The sequence below is a fragment of the Neomonachus schauinslandi genome, chromosome 8, assembly GCF_002201575.2.
Source record: "Neomonachus schauinslandi chromosome 8, ASM220157v2, whole genome shotgun sequence".
Taxonomy (NCBI): Eukaryota; Metazoa; Chordata; class Mammalia; order Carnivora; family Phocidae; genus Neomonachus; species Neomonachus schauinslandi.
This window is the reverse complement of record NC_058410.1, coordinates 58,780,387-58,794,668: the sequence shown is the minus strand read 5'-3', so window position 1 is coordinate 58,794,668 and position 14,282 is coordinate 58,780,387. Positions and strand designations below refer to the sequence as shown.

At 38.1% G+C, this 14,282-nt stretch overlaps 1 pseudogene; it reads right to left on the bottom strand.

Annotated features, from left to right (window-relative positions):
- Window positions 1–13,711: 13,711 nt before the first annotated feature.
- Window positions 13,712–14,282, bottom strand: LOC110583603 (annotated as a pseudogene).

The window sequence follows — 14,282 nt, the reverse complement described above, 5'->3', positions numbered from 1 at the left end:
TATAAAATTGACAGTGTGTTATATAAAAAGCCAGGCATACTTATTTTAATATAAAATGATGTGTTAAATTGCCTTCTAGTTAAAACCCTAATACAGCACCACAAACTTCTGGCTAAATGGGCTATAGTTTGAGAAGCATGGACTAAGCTTATGTCTCTCATCCTTGCTGGCATTGTGACCTCCGTCAAGTTGCTTCCCAGCTCTCAATCTCTGTGTTCTGTATAGAATGTAGAGAGAAAAGACACTTAGAGAGTTTGCTCTAAGTATTATATGAGAGAATGTGCTCTTAGTAGGCCTTCAATACATGGTACTAGTACAAGCATTTGTCATTTTAATAAATTGTACTGGGGAGAAATAGATGCCTCCAGAAGAGGATATCTTGAGAGGGAAGAGTGCCTTTGGAGACCAAGCATGTGGAGACATAGCCTTCCCTGCGGGGGAGCAGTTGTAGAGCCAGGAAGAACTGTGATGGCCACACCTTTCCGTGTGGCGCTTTAGTAACATCACATCCTCGAAATAGGCTACCAAGGGGGGCAGGTGACCACTGACAGCTGCCTTAGCCCCTGAATGTTATTTCTCCCACTCCCCCTTCTCTAGAAGGTCCTCAGACTTCCTTCTTTTAATGTCTATGGAAATGTTGCAATTCTTTAGTTGAGATCAAGTTCATTTTGAGTTTCTAGTATTGTTACTGTCTTTTAGGCATCAAATCAAAAATGAATTTTCAGTTTTATTTTCTTACTGTGGCTGATGAAAGCACAGGGTGTGATTGCCTTACATATAGATTTCTGTGCATATGGATGGCTTCACAGAAGCAGGGTCTTGACTCCACACCCCCATCCTCAGTCCCTGACCACATTCAGGAGGGATACAGACAACTTTTATCAGTGACCCTTCACAAAGCTGCAGTGTGCCATTGCCTGGGGGCATATCACCAGATTCTAATCATTGTCCCTTGAGGGAAGAGCAAAAATAAAATGAGCAAACAAAAAAAACCACTAGGGCAACTTCTGAATATAGATTGAAGTGACAAGGCTGCGTTACTCTGGAAATAAGAGTAGGGAATGGCTATGATGAATGTGGAATTATTCAGCAAACCATGAATAAGAAAAAAAACAGAGGGTAACTCTTCTTTGAAGTGATTTTAATGACAGGCCTTTTAAAAATAATAAAATAAAGCATCATATTTATGCATATTTCCTCCTTTTTTTTTTTGCTTTTACGCTTAACACAGAAAGGCCAACAGATCTTGTGGGTACCTTTACTACCATACTTACTTTTATATTCTTAAAATTTTTTTCACAGTTTTATACTGAAGAATAGGTATTCATCTAGAGTAACATAGCATTCCTTTGCAAAGCAAATTGGATTGTAGATATCTAAATACTTTCTCTAGCCTTCGGCAATTTTTTCCACACCTAGTGAAAGATTTAAATACATCTGGCTACTGAACAAAAACAGAAAGGCCTGGAAGTTTGCAGTTATGGAAGATTATAGTAAATATCTACCACATCAAAATTTTTAGGGTTGGGCCTTAGGGACCTCTGTTTAAGAGAAGTGAGACTTGGCAGGTAATACTTGTCTTAGTCTGCTCAGGCTACCATAACAAAATACCATAGACTTGGTGGCTTAACCAACAGAAACTTACTTCCTCACAGTTCTGGTGGCTGGAATTCTGAGATCAGGGTGCCAGCATGGTTGGGTTCTGCTGAGAGCTCTCTTCTGGGTTTTCAGGTGGCCAACTTCTCACTGCCCTCACATGGCAGAGAGAGATTGGGGGGGGTGGGGGAGAGAATGTGTGTGTGTTCTGGTATCTTTCCTTATAAGGACTCTAGTTTCATCATGAGGGTCTAACTCTCATGACCTCATCTAAATTAATTATCTCCTAGAGGTCCCATCTCCAAATACCATCACATTGAGAGTTAAGGCTTCAAAATGTGAATTTTGGGAGGACACAATTCAGTTTATAGCACCATCTAACTCTAGGTTCAATCTTGTTTTTTTATCCCTAATGTTGGGCCTGGCTCTGGAGAGCAAGATGCTTGGGATTCTTTCCGCCTGATGTTCTGGGTCAGTGCTGAAGCTGTCTTACTACTGGTTCTACTCTGACCTTAATGGTATCAACTTTTTTTTTTTTTTTTAAGATTTTATTTTTTGGAACAGTTTCAGGTTCATAGAAAAATGGAGTAGAAAGTAAAGTTCCCATATACCTCTGTACATCCCTCCACACACACACACACAACACACACAGCTTTCCCCACTATCAACATCCTGCACCAGAGTAGTACATTTGTCACAATCGATGAACCTACACTGACATATCATTATCACCCAAAGCTCATAGTTTACACTAGGATTCACTCTTGGTGTTGTACATCCTATGGGTTTTGACAAATGCATAATGACATATATCCAGCATTGTAATATCAGATGACATATATCCAGCATTGTAATATCAGACACTGCCCTAAAAATCCTCTGCACCCTGCTTGTTCATCCCTCCCTTCTAACCCCTTGTGACCTGATTTTTTTACTGTCTCCATAGTTTTGCCTTGTCCAGATTGTCATTTAGTTGGAATCATAAAATATGTAGCCTTTCCAGGTTGACTTCTTTCACTTACTAATAGATATCTAAGATTCTTCCATGTCTTTTTATGGTTAGATAGCTCATTTTTTTTCTTATTTATTTTATTTTATTTTTTGGATGAAGATGGCACCATCTTTAATTGTCTGGATTCCTGCCCTTGACTTCAAGTCTCTTGGTACCTAGATTTGGCCCCACGTGCTTCCTCTAAATATCTGAGTCTCCAACTCTGCTGCTTAGATCTTGATCCTCGGCTTGCGGAACGTGGGTTCTGTTTGCTATCCTTCTTTTTTTCATTCATCTCTCATCTTAGATCCATGTTTCTTCATGAGCATAGCCTGGTAGCTCACTGGCAGCTGTTGTTTGTGTAAAGTCCCTGGCTTTCTGTTCAACCCACAAGTTTGGCCTTCTCTTGTGTGAAGTCCCATTTTTGCTGGAATGCTGGTATGGTCGTTGATAGGCAGGGAACAGTAGTAATGGTATAGAAATGTTTGTGCACTTGTTCCTGGTTAAATGTAAGCCTGTTCCAAGCAACAAACTGGATCTTGGTCCTGATGAGAGAATTCTGCAGTGGTCAAATGCATTCAGTAAAAAATTCACAGACACGCATACACCCTCTGCACCAAACTAACAAACAAAAACACTGAAATAGTAGTTGAGATGAGTTATTAAAATATCTTTTTTCTTGTTTTCATTTCTAAATGGGATTGATATTAGGGATTTTTGAAACTTACCAATTAACACTATTGTTCTTTTTTATTATGAAGATAGAAGCATTTTTTTGTTGTTGTGTTGTTGTTTTTATTTAATGCAATTTAGCTAACATATAGTGTATTATTAGTTTCAGGGGTAGAATGTAGTGATTCATCAGTTGCATATAACACCCAGTGCTCATTACATCAAGTGCCCTCCTTAATGCCCATCACCCAGTTACCCCATCCCCCCATGCACCTCCCCTCCAGCAACCCTCAGTTTGTTTCCTATAGTCAAGAATCTCTTACGGTTTGCCTGCCTTTCTGTTTTTATCTTATTTTATTTTTCTTTCCCTCATTCTTTATAAAGCAAATGATTCACATGCAAAATGTATTACTTTCCCTTCTCCCATTCCCTCTCCCATCCTGATGTTAAATAGGTAGAAAATCCAAATAGTGGAGAAGGATGTCGGTAACTTCATGTGTGCTAGTATTGTAGCAAGTTAGAGAGAATCTGAGAGCCAGGGCTTGACTCAATATCACTAATATAATACTGACTTATTTGGTTCAATTCTTTTATCACCATCTATAACTGCATTTTTTTCCTCACAGAGAAATAAAATGGTATGATGCAGAAAGAACTCTGTTAAAAGCATTGGAACATTAACCTTTCTTGGTTTCTCTGTACTGATATAAATGACATAATTGCATATTGTATTTGAATCCATGTGGGAAGTCTGAAGAGATGTTGTGAGAATTTATATGCAGGTTGTTCAAGCCCTATGAAAATATGAAAAAGCCACTGTATTGGAAAAACAATGCAACAATAACAAAATGCATGGTTGTTTTACTATAGTAGATGCAAATAAGATGGATGGGGGAAGCCAGTCTTGAGAAAACACAACAATGGGTCAGATAGATAAGATGGTTGTAACCACTGGTATCTAAAGCACTCTCTTTGCATGGTCTTTGAAGAGAATGGAAACAATGCCCGGAATTATGAATGTATGTCATAATTATGTTTAACTTCTTTCACAATGACCTGTTCTTGACCCCATATCTGAGAACAATTTGGTAGTTGTTTCTTTTCCAATGGAGAGGTTGAAATCTCTTTTGTTTCTCTTTAAGTGAATGGCTAAATTCATGGTTACAGACTTACAGATGATTTAATTTAACATGAAATGAATAAAAAATGGACTTACTCCCACCTTGATTGCTGTCAGCATTTTAATAGTGGAAGAAGTGTCTTTTTTGTGCCTAGGATTGGACAAGATCTGAGGGAGAAAAGGTTTAGAATGCAGGGCTGAAGAAGCATCATGTTGTCTGTCCCTGGGGAGAAAAATCTGTCCTCATTTTGAAATAGCTCTTGGCTATGGCTCAGAAACACTCAATGGGCAGCTTTAGAAATTGTAGCACTTTCTTTGACAAAGACAAAAATCACTGTCTGTGTACTCTTAAGGGAGATAGAGGAGGTTAAAAAGTAAATGCAGAAATTCTATACTTGTAAACAAGTACCCATGTTATGAGATATTCTCGTGTGTGTGTGTGTGTGTGTGTGTATGTTTTCTAATTAGAAAACATGCATTCATCTGTAAATATAAGTAAAATATTCTCAAAAGTTTCTCATCTCTATTATTTTGTTCCATATTCAGATCATGCATTCCAAACTTGCATTAAGGAGTATACAAGATGTATATAATCAATTACATCTTTCTTTCCCACATTTGAAGGTCTAATCTTAGATTTCCTTCTCCTTTATATTGTAGGCAATAGAAACTGCCAGACTTAAAACCAGTTTTACCTTGAAGAGTTTAATATAGGGTCAATGGAGTTGGAAGTTAGGATTCTTTTCTGTTTAAAAGGTATTTCAACCAGGAAAAAAACAAACCCACAGTGGTTTTGTTGTTGTTGTTGTTGTCTGTATGAAACAGTATAAGAAAACTGACATATAAATGAGATATTTCAACAATATGCTGAGATAAGGCCCTGAAAATTAGTTTACTTTCAAAATGTTCCAGAGTTGTCCTTCTGGAATAAAACCACCTTTATAGAAAATAGGGAACACTATTTTAAAAATTCCTTGACAGTACTGATGTGAAACCAAGCATATTATCAAAGCATATGCTCAGCTGGGAGAAGGCCTGCTATCTGACCTAATACATACCACTTTAAAAACGCTATTTCCTTGTTATCAAAGTCATTCTCAGAGAGCCCAGTGGAAAGAGTATGAACTTCGGAACTAAGCAGAACTAGGCCCAACAATCACTGAGTAGAACTAACATCTGAAGATGCCTCAGAGTTAATCTCCACACCCTTTTTGAAGGATTGTTTTAGCAGAATTTAATGAAGTAAAATATGCAAAACACCCAAGAGACTGTCTGCATGTAACAGTTTTCAATAAAGATGTGTTCCTTCTTCAATTCTCAAAGTGATATAAGGACCCAGAAAAAACAATACATAGTTTTCTCTTTTCGATGCTCCCATCAGATATGATAGGAGAAAGTTGAATATAGATCACCTGACAGAGCCTTAAACAATCACAAACAAGTAATCTTGGGAAAAGAAGAAATAGAATATAAGGAACGTTCCCAATAATTTTGTTTTGTTGACAGTAAAAGGGCCAATGCACTGCTAGTATATGGCCTAAAAGCCCTGGTCCTTTTGAGGATAGATGGAATTGCTGTCTTCTGGGATTGCTGTCCAATGATCAGAAAACAACAGAGGCTTACTCTGAAAATTGGTCATCTGCAGTGATCACTTTATTCCTCATATTTAATTGTGAAATTCTATTTCTGGAAGAAAAAAAAGGGTTTGAAGTTTATAAGTTAGAGAAATAATTATTATAATTTTTAACTAGTAATTATGAATGGACATCATTCATAATTTAAATCACATGTGATATGAAAAATATGAGATAAATATAATATAATGTGTTTTACATGTGAGAAATTATAATATCTATGTATCTAAGTCAGTTGTATTTTGCATAGTACTTGTGAGATAATAAGAGTTCATCAATAAATATATGTTGTCTACTTAATCTACGTCAAGTCCTGGGAAGAGAGTGATAAATAAAGAAATCATGGTCCCTATTTTTATGAGGCTTATATTACAGAGAAGCAGATAGTGATACATGCTAAGAAGAAATGGAAACAGGAAAACATGATGGACGATAGCAGGTGGGGTTGGATGGCTAAGAAAGCCATCTTGGAGAAGGTAACGATTGAACTAAGACCTGAAAGATAGGAAAAATTCAACCACATGAATATCTACAGCAAGAGAACTCTAGGCAGAAGGAACAGAAAGTGTGACAAAGTGAACAAATGAGCACAAAGATCATGAGGGCTAAAAATACATCATGTGTTCAGATAAAAGGGGAAAAACAAACAGTGTTCCTGGGGCCATTGTGACAGAGGGTGAACTCGATAGGAAATTAAGTTAGAGAGATGAGTACATTTTGTAGGACCATGGTAAGGAGTTGAGTATTATAAACTTCATTGAATGGAGCAGGTATCAGAGAGTTTCAAGCAGGGAGATGGCATGTACAATAACTGGTGCTCTGTGGGGAATGGATTGTAGGGGACAAGAGCAGAAAGTAAGGATACAATTTAATTTGTTATGGCAGTCGGCTAGATGAGACATGATGGTGGCTTGGGTCAAGATCATGGAAATGAACATGAAAAGGTGGATAGATTTTCGGTAGATTTTGGAGGGAGAGCTAACAGGACTTGGTGATGAATTTACAATGGGGGTGGTGGTGACAGAAAGAGAAGAATCATGAGTGACTCATGGTTTTGACTCGAACAATGGAGTAGATGTTGCTGTTATTTATGATATGGGATAGACTAAAAGTAAAAACTTTCAGGTGGATTTGGAGTTCTGTTTGGGACATGGTCCTATTAGACGTTCAAATGGAATTGAGTATGAGTCTAGAGCTTATGAGAGAAGTAAGAATTGAAGATTAAATATTTTAGGTCTTTAGCCTATAGATGGTGTTTTAAAGCCATGGCACTGGATTAATTCACTTGGAAGTATAAGAGAAGATCTAAAACTGGATCACTCCAACATTTAGAAGTCAGCAACACAAGGGAGATCCCATAAAGGAGACTGAAAAAGAAAAGCAGAAAAACATGGTACAACTAATATTAAAATAATTATAACAACAAAGGACATTAATAAAAGCATTTTAAGTCATCATAATAAAAGCGTTTGAAGAAAGTGATACTGGTCTACAAGTGTGAAATGCTTTTGAACAATCAAGACGATAAAGAGAAAAATAGGAACACGGGACTGAGCAACATGGAACAGGATGGTGATCTTGTCAAGAGCAATTTTAATGGAATGCAGGAGATAGATGCTCAGATGGAGCAAGAAGGTGACGTAGGGAAATAGAAACAGGCTCAGATGACCCCAAAACTTCTGCTTTGAAGATAAGCAAAGAAACGGGACTGCAGCTGAAGAGAGATATGGGATGGAAAGTTCTTTCTTTTCTTTTTTAAGAAAGAGATGCTTAACAACAGGATCAAAATACGTGAAGGTACAGAATCCAGGACACAAGTCACAGGATGACCTTCAACAGATAAAGTAGGATCATGCCATCTTTTGGAAGATCAAATATATGCCATGATGTGGAAACTGGTGGCAACAGCAGAGTATACTTGCTGAGGGGTGAGGAGAGAATTCCTGTCCAATGGCTTCTTTTGTCTTGAGTAGGAACGAAGCATGTTATAAGCTGAGATGAGGGTTTGGAGGGGAAAGCAGGAGATGTGAAATAATTTTATAGAACAGTTGGAGAGCAAAATAGCAGGTCTGTGTTGAGAGTTCAATTGAAATGAGTAGTTATTAATACTGTTTGGTCAGACTGTCCACGTATTAGTTTCCTAGGTCTTCCATAACAAAGTGCCGCAACAGGGGTGGCTTAAAACAACAGCAGTTTATTCTCTCACAGAATAAATCCTGGAGGGCAGAAATCCAAAATGAAGGTGTTGGCAGGGTTGGTTCCTTCTGGGATTTCTGAGGGAGAAATTATTCCATGCGCCTCCCTTAGCTTCTGGTGGTTGCTGGCAATCCTGGTGTTCCTTGGCTTGTAGACATATCACTCCTATCTCTGCCTCCATCTTCACGTGGCATACCTCCCTCTGTGTGTGTATCTGTGTCCAAATTTCCCTTTTCTTCTAAGATACCAGCCATATTGGATTTAGGGCCCACCCTAATCCAGTACGACCTCATCTTAACTTGATTACAGCTACAAAGCTTCTCTTTCCAAATAAGGTCACATTCACAGGTTCTAGTTGGACATGAATTTTAGGTGGACATCAATTTCAACCCAGTACATTCAGTTGTATAATTTCTTTAGAAATGTTTAGCTGCTTGTGTCAAAATAATGAGTGAGTTTAATCAGGGTGATGTTTATAAAAATGTTTATGTTATCATTTCCTGTATATGTTAACTTTAGGCAAAAATATATCAGATTAGTATTTTTAGTGGTTTTTGCTAAGTGAACAAAATTTACCTTTCTTTGGTAGGAAGATAGAGTTTCAAGTTAGACTGTAAGTTTTGTATGTTCCTGATGACTCTAAATGAAGGAAAAAAGCAGAGAACTATACATCTTCTGCAGCTTAGCTTTTGATTTCAGATACGTTTCATTATCTGGATAATAGTCATCTGGAAGCCTGAGTACTGCCCCTGTTCCACCAGTGACTTTAGTGAGATCCTCGTTCTGCAAGAAACTATTCTTTTTTGTTTGTTTGTTTTAATTGCAAGGACGTCATAGATTTCAAAATAAATTCCTGCTCCTGATTTTACAAATGAGAAACCAGAAGCATATAGGTGTTAACTGAATTACCAAAGACATTCTATTTAAACAGAAATTCAGTTGGTGGAACTCTTAGTGTAGTGTTGTTTTTGCTGTGCCATAAAATTGTTCTGAACATTTTGTTCTTCATTTATAAAGTGAGGAGACTGTATCCCTTGACTCTCTGTAATGGTTATGGTAAGTATAGAATGAGGAGAAATAGGTGAAAAAGATCTGCAAATCCTATAGTCACCCTCTTGTAACTGAGACCATTTTCCATAATTCTGGCTTCTGACAATTGGATCTTAATTCCTAATTCCCTTATTGTAACATAATAAATATAATGAAGTGCATACAAATAGGAACCCTATGTCTTGCTTTAAAATGAGTAAATATTGGAAAATATGGAAATTACTACATTTCTTCTGTTTTACCCACCAAAATACAATTTCTGATTATCAGATATCTTTCATTTCCATATCACAGATGCTTTTCTTCTATTTTCCTAATTATATATGTATCTAGTTTTGTAGAAATAACTCCAAAGTTATCAATTTGTCAGTCTAGAAGAGCACATAAAATATCAAGGACAGTGTGTTCGACCACATTTGCAGTTTGTAAACGGGTCTTGGTTGGATAGCTCTGTTTGTGAAGTGAAATGTGGTCAACAGACCCTTAGTCCCTACAGTCCACAGAAAAGCCTAAATCGGCTTTTGATTTTTACATGATCAATTACGTAAAATGTTGATGCAGTTAAGTGATGCATTGCTACTGTTCATCTCTTTGCACTCAAATTTAACATATGTTTACAAAGGGACACTGATCTGTCAGCAGATTAAAACAGTTATATATTAAAAGTTTGTCAGGACAACAGATTGCAAAATAAAAGTTTATTGTCTGCTTCTCACATTTTCCTTTAGTTTACAGAATATGGGCCTACATTTCCATTCTAGTCTCCTTTACTTTCCTCTTCATTTTAAACTTATTGCCTCTTCCATTAATTTACAGAATTAAAAACCATAACTGAATTCTATTACCTCTGTTGTGTGCTCTCCAACAGTGCACATCCAAACAAGGCCATGACAGCCCAGCTCCAGCAGCCCATGTGATCCTTCCGTGGGAAGGAATATGAAAGGTAGGCGGTCAGCAGTGTCCATATCCTTAATGAATGTCAGCCCTTGAAGCTGGGCTCACCTGCAATAAGAAACTTGAAAACTTTGCTAATTAGAATCACCACTTTAAAGTAAAGGAGGAAAATCTATTGGCACCCTAGTCAGTTTCTAAAATTCCTATATAGCAGTTTTCTACAGCACAGATGACTTCTCTGGGCAGGGCCCATTAAGGGAACAGCTTTAATTCTGCATCCAACAACTTCTTTTATGATGAAGTGAATCAATCGGAATGTTTCAGCGTTGAATAAAAAAAATAACTATAAAGCCCTATTTGACATTCTGAACCAGTTTACAAAGTTTGCTTGAATCCTGTGACATAGACAAGTGAACTCTATCCTATCATTGATTGAAACAACCCATGAACACAATGTTCTTTGAAATAATCCCCAGTTCCCATTTTGGAAGGCACCAAACAGTTGTATAGTGAGAAAGTGGGAGTATAGCTAGCAGGTATAGATTCTCCCAGAGAAGGAATAACCAGGAAGATAGTATCATTATGGATAAAGGATCATTACTAGAAGTTTTTGTCTTTAGTTCTGACTTACTGCAAGAAATGAGCTCTTGGTGAAGAATATCCTTTAGGTTCTGTTGAGAACACTCAAGGGATAAGATCAAGTTCTGGGGTTTTCCTTGGACTCTGATAAAGTCTGAGAGGAAGAGCCTTCTGCTTGCTTTTAAGCTGGCCTCCTCTCTGAGAGGCAGCTGTTTCTGATTTTTGGGCTCCAGTGCTCCCTTCGGCAGCACATATACTAAAATTGGAACAATTTTTGGGCTCCAGACAAAGCCTTTTCTCAGGGGTTTGCTGAGGGAGCAAATCTGCTCCATCCTAGTTGCTCCATATTCTCCAGCCCTGGGCATCCTCAGCCTAATCTGTAGGGCTTTATCCCTAACAGTTTATAAGCAACATATGACACCCTTTGGGATAGGAGGCAGAGAGCTGGGACAGATACTACTGTATTCTACCTGCTTTCTCTGATGTACTTGCAAGAATAATAAACTACAAAGGTTTGAATCCTAGTTTTGCATTTGCGAGCTGTATGCCCATAGGCAAGTTACATGACCTCTCTCTGTATTAGTTTTTTATCATCCTTAAAATAGGAATTATGAATTTGATAAGACTGTTCAAAGAATTAAATGTGATATTTTATGTGAAAGTGTTCTTACGATAGAGTGGGACTTACGTAAATAATAATTTTCTTCCCCTGAAAGCTGACATTAAGCCTCCAAGAAAGAGTAGAGATCAGTCAGGGTAGGTAGAGTATGATCCTGAGGATTTATATTTGGCAATGCCCTCTTGATCTGGCAGATTTGTTCCTTTGCTTTGGGGGAACAAGTACTTCTGTCCCTGAATGCCTTCTTATCCCACCCAGAGTGGGAATCCTTCTCCATTTTTTTCATACTCCTAATGATCTTCACTGCCTTTATATGGCTTATTTCCTCCTTTGTTAGGGGTGGGATGGGGAGTCCAGTAAGAAATATTTTCTGGTAATGCCTCTCTAAAAGATGTCGCTTAGGTATATACTGCTGATACATTCCTGCCTTTATTATTTTTTAAAGATTTTTTTATGTATTTATTTATTATTTATTTATTTATTTATTTATTTATTTATTTATTTATTTATTTATTTGAGTTGGCAGGGGCGGGGGTGTGAGCAGAGGGAGAGGGACAAGCGGACTCCATGTTGAGCGCGGAGCCCGATGTGGGGCCTCCATCCCACGACCCTGAGATCATGACCTGAACTGAAATCAAGAGTCTGACACTCAACCGACTGAGCCACCCAGGCGCCCCATTTCTGCCTTTATATCAGTGCTTCCTACAAAGGGAGAAGCAAGAATGTCCTAGTCTTGCTAACAGAAATTACCATATGTCTTTAGAAATACCTTACAAAGTGTACTGTTTACATTTTTTTCTCACTGTTTTGTCCTCATTTCTCTGAAACACAGTATATAATCAATAAGTACTTGCTAAAAAAATTACTTAGTTAGCTAGGAGTTGAGTAGGACTTGGAGGTATAGAAATTAGTGAGAGAAGGGACAGTAGTAATGAGGTGGATGAGGGGAGACGGCACAAAGTAACCTCAGGAATCTAAAATTTATACTGATAGAAAAGGTGAGTGAGAATCTTTGGAACATTTAAAGATTTATAAGTCATCAAAGTAGGGTACTTGAGGAGTATTTAGGTCTTGGTATGATCCCAGGAATCCAGGCAAAAATAAAGTGACTAAGTGACCAAATTTTGATTCTGATAAAGTTGGGATGCAGTAAATACGAAATATACTGAGTGGAAATAGGTTTACATATGAAGCAATGGACTGACTATATACGCTAATGATTTAGTCATTTCAGGTGGTCCGGAGGTCTCATAGAATTGTTGAGTCTGGATATGTTGTTTTCCAAGATAAAGAGGATCAATTGTATGTTCTATATTCATGGTGAGAGGGAGAAAATATACTGGAGGAGGTGTTCATATCTCTCCCTGCCACCTCTTCTTCCCCAGACAATGGATGGACATCTCCTTTAAAAATAATAGCAGGCAGAAGTTTCAAGAGTTCTGAGGTCTGGCAACAATGACCTTCCCTGACGCATACCTTCACAGGCAGAAGTAAAAAGAGGATCCCAGAACAATCCCACTCATCTACCCCACAATAATGTAATCTCAGCTCTATATTATGCCTTGGAGACCATGAGGCTTAACCCCAACTTGACCTTCATTTCTATTTATATCAGCCCTTACAAGGGGCCCTTGGGCTTGGAGATCATCCCATATCACTTCTTATTTCCAAATTGCTATGTAGATCCCCAAATCAAAACCCTCCCCCTGTACCCCTGTGAATATTTAGTCTGTTACCAGCTTCTTCTCTGAATTTTTCCTTCAGAGAATTGCAGACCTCTCATGTGATGGCTGTTTCTCTTCCTCACCTCTGCTGCCACTGGGCCTGGAGATGGAGTAGGTGTTCTTGCTGCTTCCAGATATCAGTGTTCACTCTTCCTTCCTAAAACCCTTGAACTTTAAAGTTTATGCCAACAAAATTTACCACTTGTTAACCTTTCTTTCTGTACCAATGTTACTCACAGTCCATTCCTTGAAGACATCTCATTGTCACTCTCACCAGAACTATTCCTGTGATCATTATTGATGATTTCAATATCCAAATCAACAATACTTCTAATACCCTGGCCTCTCTCCTCAGACTGTTACTCCTCTAACTATCTTGTCCTCTACCTACCTCCATCACCCACTCCCAGACTTCCCCCAGCACTATCCTACCAGAACTTCCTATAATGGTGGAAATATTCTATATCTGATGTGTCTGATGGCCCAATATGGTAGCCATCAGACACATGTGGCTATTGACTATTAGAAAAGTGGCTGATTGACTGAGGAACTGCATTTTTTATTTATTTATTTTTTCATGTAACAGAACATTTAATTACATCAGTTTCCCATCAACACACTCTCACTTAATAATGATCATATTGGCCCTTTCCATTGGTTGGCAGGAGGCTCTTCCGCCAAAGGGTCCCATGGTTTCCACTCTATCATTTCTCTTGTCAGACTTAGTTCATTTTCAGCCTGAAGAATCACCTCTTCTAGTTGGCCACCCTGAAGTTAGTCTTCTAATTTCTTAGCATCTGGTTCTTCTTTAACCATAATAAGCTTTTCATTTGTAATCTGTTCTGCGTACTTTCTATATGCTGAATTTTTAGGAATTTGCTCAAGATCATCAAGAATCTTTGTGTACAGGGGCGCCTGGGTGTCTCAGTCGATAGAGCAGTCAAGTCTTGATTTCAGCTCAGGTCATGATCTCAGGGTCCTGGGATCAGCCCTGCATTGGGCTCCCTGCTCAGCAGAGAGTCAGCTTCAGGATTCTCTCTGTCCCTCTCCCTCTGCCCTTCCCCGGGTGCTCACACACACACTCTAAAATAAGTAAGTCTTTTTTTTTTTAAAGAATCTTTGTATACAGTATTCTTAGCCTTTTGTGTGGACTCTCACATACAGCCAATCCCACAAGGCTGGTGGTCTTTTTCAACAAATTCACCAT